Below are 8,424 nucleotides of genomic sequence, written 5' to 3' on the forward strand. Positions count from 1 at the left end.
GTTTACAACAAATAAAATGAGAGCACTATTTAGTAAATCTTGCGTGCCCAGTTTACAACAAATAAGATGAGAGCACTATTTAGTAAATCGTGCTCATGATTTACTAAATTGAGAGCACAATTTAGTAAAATGAGCGGCCGTTTTCTGGATATATACCATACATTTCTGGATATATAAAAATATCTTGCAATGACCCCTCTAGGGTTCCGTAGTAATCCAAAGCTAAAGTTAGTTGAATATTCTTGTAAAACTAAAAAGAAGGGGAAAAAGAGACCCCTGGTTTAATGGATAAACATCAGTGCTTTCAAAACATACTATTTTTATTTGCAGATAGGAGTTGCTCCAAAAAAAGATGAAAAACATCAGTCGTTGAAACACTAAAGCATCAACCTTTCTGGGGGTTGTCAGAGCAATGAGAACACACACAAGCAAGACCAGATATGCATTCAAATGTCTGGTGTCTGTGGGCATAGGGCAGCGTAGCGTGGGAACCTAGAGATAACAGAAAATGGAATAGGATGTGATTAAGATGAAGTCATCAGAGACGCAATGTGTGAAAAAAAAAAAAGACTGCACTGTCTGGGAGGTCTTGTATTGCAATTGAGTTGTGGGGGAAGCAGGGGGGTCAGAATGGACGGATTGGGATATTGGTGTGCAACAGTGCATGACACCGCTCACCCTGAAGGGCTACCCATGATTAGACTGACAGCTCAGATGATGTCATCAGCATGGGCCCTGGCAGTATGTTCTTCAGAAGGATGCCCAGCCAGCCAGGGGGGTGAGCGATAAAAGGGGCAGCCAAGCGTGCCACCTTCTCTCAGGGGTAGCCAGCAGAATGCTAAGCAGGATGGGTAAGAGCCCCTAAAAAATAAAGAGGAGGAAAAAGTGATTGCTACATAATCTAAGGAAGATGGTTGTGCATCGTTTCTGTTCATTAAATATGTCAGGAAAGTTTTTCTCCCGCTCCTTGTCCTTTGTTTTACCCCTAAGGACTGTATTTGTTAATTAAACTTTGTTCAACAGAAGAAAAGATACATATTTATTCAATTAAAGTTGCCAGTGATTTGCACCAAAAGTTCAGTGGACCCATGAATTTTGACCTTAGGTGGATGTGGGGAAGTCAAGGGCACTCAAGTCTGTAATCTACAAATATTCCCTCCATGCCCGATACTGCAGCTATTTGTCATAACTACAAAAAACGTTTGATCTGTTTTTTGGACCTTAAAACTATATTTGAGCATAATATATTATGCATAAATATGTTGTAGTCTACTTCACATATAAACGTTAAAAAAAATAAATTAGTAAGAAAATACTTTTGACTTTACATTTAATACTTCCTGTGATATTTTTCCAAAATTTCAATGTAGAGGGTGACATTTATATTCATTATCAACATTTTGTAATGTTAATAGCTAGACCTTACAGAGTATAACATACACACAAATTGCAGCACAACCAGTTCATAAAATGTCTGGCATGGCTTCCATGGCATGATACAAATACTGAAATAATACATACATTAAGATTAATGATGTATTAAGTAAGACATTTCTGTCAGCCTGTGTGTGTTTGTTCTTTGCACACCTGAAAGCGTTCATCCAACTGACTTCATACTGTGTATTGCTGATGACTCAGGTGAGTGCAGTGTCATGTGTAAAGTTCGGCATGGATTAAAAATTCTAAAGAAATCATGAAAAGACACTTTGCAAGTGAATTTTGTTTGACCTCTTGATATGGTAATGTGGGCGTGAGCAGTGGTAAAGTCACAGCCTGACAATCACTCACACTGTTTATAAATATCCAAGCCGCCGTTGCAATTCTGTGTTGCTTTAGATAAAAGTGTCTGCCAAATAAAATTGACTAAGGGTTCCTACACATTTTATGTATCAAAATTCCATACTTTTTCTATACTCAAATGTTCAGACTTTGTGGCAGATCACAATGAAAACAAAAATACTTTAAATTTAAATTTTAGATTATAATTATGTCTGAAGTGTAACTAAAGCTAATTTTATAATGGAATATCCTAAGAACAAACATTAGTGCCAGTCCAATGCTCTCACATCCCCTAGATCATGCATGAGATATCCTGCTGACTTGGTGCTTTTGGCAAATTGGGGCTCTAAATGTTTATTACCTAAATAAATAATTTTTAAATCATGCCACACACACACACACACACACATATATATATGGCTTTATACTGTATTAACTTGTTTTTGTAAAAAACTTCCAATTGCCCATTATTTGATAATATTCATAGAAGAAACTGTGTTGAAAAGAGCTTTCTTTCACATTGATTTTCTTAGTTAGTCTTAGTTAGGTATAGCATACATATGATAGTTCACTGCTAGCAGAGGCCTCATCATTTCAGACCGAATACCCTGCCTAGGCTGAATTACTGAAGCTAATGTGGAGTGGGCTTCGACGTTGCGGCTGGAAGTGGTGTTGGCATCTTCCCTCTGGCCATACATCTTATCCCAATGGCCAGGAGATGCCGTCCTTTGGATGAGATGTTAAGCCGAGGTCCTGACTCACTATGGTCATTAAAGATCCCATGGCACTTGTTGCATAGAGTAGGGGTTCTGGTGTCCTGGCTAAATTCCCAATTTGGCGCGTTCAATCTTGTCCCCTAGTCCAGTGTAATTGGCTCATTCATTCATCCAATCTTTCCCTCACTGTGGTGAGCATTCTGGCGCATCATGGCTGCCGTGCATTACCCATGGTGGTTAGTGAAGTTCTGCACTGTAAAAGCACTTTGGGTGTGTTAAAGCTCTATGCAATAAGCAATTGGTTGTTATCAGATAATACAGTGTCTAATCCTTGGTAACTCTAACGACATTTAGGCGGGGGAAAAAAGCCCAAGCAAATTACATTTTTGTACAAACATACAAATATTTAGTGTATTTCAATTTGTCATAACTTTCTTCTTCTCCAAAATGTGTTAATTTAAAGAATTATTTATGGTGTTTCCCTCTATTCCTGCATGTGACATTGTGATATAATATGCTTTACTGTATTTTGCCTCTCCACTTAAAGTGAATGAGAGCAGGATTCCATCTAGGATTCCAACTAGACACTTGGACACTTATCACTGAGTTTAGCTCAGTACAGTTTGTGGTATATTCTTTGTGACCACTAGATGGCAAACTTAAGCTATAGCGAAAAATTAAGACGCTGCTGTTGGCAATAGACCCGAAGTCCTTACTTTGCTTTACTAATGTAAGTATTGTTATACAATCCTTGATTGTTTTGCTATTGACAGACCCATCCCTTGAAAATGTAAAAGTTGCTCATCACAATGTAATATATTCTTCAATTCCAATGTTCCATTTTTTTTTATAACATGTTTTTTAAATAATTAAATTAAACTGTGACTGTATTCTGCTCTGGATTTCTACTGGAATCCTATTGATCATCAGCCCCTTGATAAAAGACAGGTAGGTATTTGTAAGTGTCACAATGATCCTTGCTGGATTTACTGCAGACCGTCCAACATCTGTTTTAGATACAGCATCCAATAAGGGACATGAGACGTATGTCTCAAATCTTGCCACGTCTACACAGCGACCAATCATCAACCAAGCCTATTTACTGTCAAAAACAAAACCATTAACAAAGCAACATTTGTGGGTGAAAAACATCACCAACAGAACAGCCTTCAAGAGCATTTCACTGGGCTTTTCAAGCAGGCATCTTCCTTTATTGGTGTTTCACTGAATTAGGCCCACAACACTTTTAGAAGGCTCGGCAATGGTATTTTGAATTTATTGCAAGGCAAATTAAGCTTTGTTTCCTGCAATGATGTAGTGTAATTCCTGTATTTTCACGAGCAGGCCAAATCATACTGCTGAAATGGGAATAAATGTATATATAAATGTGATGCGATCTAGGAAAACTCACCACATGGTGCGTAAAATCCTTGATCCTTGACCAATTTACGATCCCGATACCATCATAGCAACATTCTGGACACTGTCTCCTAGCAAAATCCAGGATTCCTCCCAAAATCTTGGATGTTGCTAGGATGGTATCAGAATCAGTTGGTAAAATTGCACCATGTGGTGGGTTTTCCTAGATTGCATCCCAAATGTGCACCACAATAATGACCACATGCTGTAATGCCCAAGTCATCTGCTTCCTTCAGAACATTCCAAATGCTATTCTCTCCATTTTTTCTTTCAGTTTTAGCTATGATGTCACAAGTAATAGGCATGCACTTAGATAGGAAATTGTTTAATTTAATAGCTCCATATAGCATGATATGTTGATGGGGGAAAATATATCTGTTTTATGTGAGCGAAAGGAGGATGAGGAGTACAGATGGAATAAATGAGGCAGAGAGGAGGACTGAACGTAGGCAGGGAAGAGGAAAAGAGAGATGGGGTTACATAAACGCAAAACAAAGCAGTATTCAGGGTTGAAAAGGGGCCAATCTCTTGGGACTCCTTAAAGTTTATTGGCCTTAAGTGAGTGGGGGGACATGGCAGAAATGATGATCTAATTGAAACTGAGCTTGGGAAAAAGTTTCCATACAGTGTGAAATGCAATTCCGTCTGTGACATGAGGGTCATATTTTTATTTTTTCACAATGTTCCAGTGCCTCACTCTCCAGGGGAACATCTCTCTGACTGTATAGCCAGGGTGAGAGCACAGCGGGAATAATGGGGACAGAATGAACAAGCGTGATGAGGAGGGAAGGGGGGGGGGTGAGGGGGTGCTCTGTGCTCTCCCCATCTGTAAACCATGCGGCATAGCGGCAAGATATTCTCAGCCCGTAGCTCTCCCACCTTGGCTCTGAGTGACAGAGGCTGTGAAAATGTTGCTTTTCCTGCTTTTCCCGATGATTGAAAGCAGATTGCATCTAAGTGTCTTACAGTCCAATCAAGCCAGCACCCTCAGAAGTCCACTAATTTGCATGTAAAAAAAGCTACTTTACTGGTAATCCTCAACATGTTCAAAGCTATTTAAAGATAAGCAGAAAATCCATTATTAATGACAAATTGTTGGTTAGGCATCCGATATTCAATCTCTATGACACAAATTGTACCGTGGTGATAACATTTAGTCGTTGTCTGGACTGATGGGTCTCACTGATATACCGGGGTCAGACCCTCATCTAATTGTCCAGCAGCAGAAAAAATGAGTATCTGACTGCTGATGACCTGTAGATGTCACTGCAACACTGAGCATCCCCTGCTGAAGCAAAAGCACAAACAGAACTCCTTTTTTCCCTTAAACAGATGTGATCATGACCGTTCTCACGGCCATGTTGACTTGACCAAATTTGTATTTGTACATCAGGAGTATTTAAGATAATTCAAGATCCCATAAATACTGTACATTGTGTCAAGCATAGGACATAGAATAAGAAGTGTGTGAGAAAAAATAGAAGATGCTTGGGGTGGGGGGTGGCTTATTACAATGTGAGGAGTCAGGCTGTGTTATGTTTTTGCTAAGCAAGGATGATTCCCAGACTCTTAGCCTGCTGTTTTAGGTTTTTGATCTGCTGTAGGGGGACTGGTGGCATTTGCCTGGTCATGAGATAATAAACTAAATATGGAATGAAGCTCTAAATCAACAAAGAAAAATAGTTGACTTTATTGTTGGTTAAGTCAGGTAAATATGTTAATACTGTAAACCTGGCGACAGTAATGAAGTGGATACTCTCAGGTGGTTACAACATGATGATAATCAGAGACTGTTGTCATTAAATAGGTCCCATCATCAATTTTCACAATTAAAAGGACATCATATGCATAACAACAAGTTGTGCATTGAGTAATGTTCAGTGGTTCAATGTTCAATGACGTACTCTTAAAGTCATATATATCCAAGTGCAGAACTGTTCATGAAGGTCACTGGTAATTATATCATAAATATATGGAAAAAAGGAAAATGGGCTACTGGTCATGTGGCATTCTATGAGCCAAGAATAATCATGCTCTGTATGTGAGTCAGGATGGGTACAACGCCACACAACGCAATGGCAGTCTCCATGGCTACCAGCCAACCTTGTTCCCATTTGCAAATTACCCCCCCAAAAAAACAAAAGGTTCACTTCAAAACACTCTGCGACTTTGAAAAACAAATGAAAATATGGTTCTGGTATATGACAAAATGGTGTATTACTACTAGTGCTGTAACTACATAAGTAAAATCACAGAGCGCGAAGCGGACGCCAGTGGTGAACAGGCAGCTTTACAGAAACAGGTAATAAAATAGAAAAGAAAAGAGTAATGCTGTGCCACATGATTTGGATATAGACATCAAGAGGTAAAATAGAGGGATATAGGACAACAGTGAGAGCTAACACCACTGACAACTGTTGTAGGTGGAGACACGGCTCCATTGTGTTCAGTGGATCAATTTAGCGCTCTCTTTTGAGCAGAGGTACTCACAAGTAAGGACAGAGTGCCCAAGCCTCCTCCTGCTTACCAGGAAATGGCCATGTAGGTGTGTGAGCCTGTCTGTCTCTCTGTCTGTCTGTCTGACTGACTGACTTCAAGCTGTGAGTGAAAAGTAAGCCATGGATTACAGTGACAGGAAATAGAAATAGGTACAGAGAAAGATGTCTTGCATCAACCTTGTTGCTGGCAGTAAAATGCAATAACTACAACACACCATGGGTTAGAAAGGATATCACTTCCACTAAGGCAGGAAATGGGGTGTTTCGCAATGGCATGTTTTCAAGGTCATAATTCCAACTCTATCCAGGACCTACAACTCTAAACAGGATAAAGTACACTTACCTTGAGGTTACAACCCAGACATAAAATGCTTAAATATTCGGCAGACTTATGAGTCTGTTTGAATGCTTTAAGGATGTAAACAAGGGTAAGCAGGACTTTGGGGTAGTCAGCTGGTTCAGTGAAGCACCATTGGTGGCATCTTCTCTTAAAAGCTGGCTGTGGGCTGTTTCTGAACTGTCAATATAATTTCACGCTTTCAATTGTGTTGCTACCATGCATCATCATGCATCTGAAATAGCCTGTGGCCCAGTTTACAATTTCAAAATGCATCTTGTGTGATTCAGACCACAAGTGGACAGCGAAAATATCACTATGGATGAATCACTATGAAAAAAAGTAAATTTTTACCAGATTGTAATGCATTGTTTTGATTTAAGTATTGCAATAGTGAATAGTACCATCCTATATCACAATACACACCGTATCAGCTCATGTTTGCCAATACACAGCCCTACTTCATTGCCCCAGAAATGCAGTTTGTCCCTTGCTTCTGAACTTTAGAGGCCACACTGAGAGACATCACACAGCGTGTGTTGATTGTGTACATCTGTGAAATAGACTACAGCTCTCATTTGAGCTGCAACTGTTCAATGACTCTTTTGCAAGACTCCAGCAGCATAAATCAAATTAGAGACATTTTACCCAGCTTGTCTCTGCCTTTTCATGTTGCAGACATAGAAAAGTGGCTTTAAATGTGAGGCCTTTAATTAGACTGTTAATATTGAATCTCCTACTGTTGAAATCACCTTGCCCTATTATTCCAAAGGCTCGATGGTGTTTTAAGCCCCCACCGTCGACTTCGTCAGCGCTGCGACCGTCGACTTCAAGGCACCTAACCCTAATCAGTGGCAATTAACTAATGGTGTGGCCTATAAATGTTTGGCTGAAACATGGAAGCTTTCTTGATCCAAGTGTCTGCCATGAAGGTGAGAGTATGTCACTGAGAGATCCATGTTTATTACAAGTGTGTGTGTGTGTGTGTGTGTGTGCCCAGGTGCTTTTAACACTGACCGCTTTTCACATCTCACAGGAGGCTAGAAAATACAGACACAGACTGCAGACGTCAGAAGCTCCCGGGACATCGTCGGACGAGGAAGGTACAACCCCCCTGAGGTTCGGGGGGAAGCTTCGCTGCCCCCTGGCGGGATGCGCCAGCCGTCACAAGCTGCTTGTCCGTCTGGACAAACACCTGGTGAGCGTGCACGGGAAAGCTGGGACTCGGCTCTCTGGGCTCATGCAGCGTGCCAAAAAGGCGGCGATAGACGAACGGGCGCAGGCCGAACACGCAGACATAGCGAGCGAAGTTGCCTCTCTGAGAGAAACCTTGAATGTGCTGAGTCAAAGTGTGGACAGCTTGTGCAAGAAGGTGTGTGACCAAGCGCCTCACAATGCCCCTCTTCAGGCCAGCCCGGCCCGCTCTCTCATGCCAAGGTCACCGAGTCTGGCGGGTTCGGGGTCTCGTTTGGCACCCGCCCGCGCGCCCAGCCTCGGCGCGCAGTCTCCCCAAAGACCGCCATCCGCCGCCGGGTCACAGAGGGCCAGGGACACAGACAATGATCACCCAGACCCGGCCCACACCTCCGACACCCCAAGACTGAACAACATCATTCGCCTCTTCGAAGACTCCCAGTTCGGCCCAGAAATGAACTCCAAAGCGGTCCAGAATCTT

Source organism: Alosa pseudoharengus, unplaced genomic scaffold, assembly GCF_046254945.1.
Source record: "Alosa pseudoharengus isolate Yale_2024_CS ecotype anadromous, Long Island Sound unplaced genomic scaffold, YU_APseudo_1.1 YU_APseudo_1.1_scf_12, whole genome shotgun sequence".
In the NCBI taxonomy this organism is placed as follows: Eukaryota; Metazoa; Chordata; class Actinopteri; order Clupeiformes; family Clupeidae; genus Alosa; species Alosa pseudoharengus.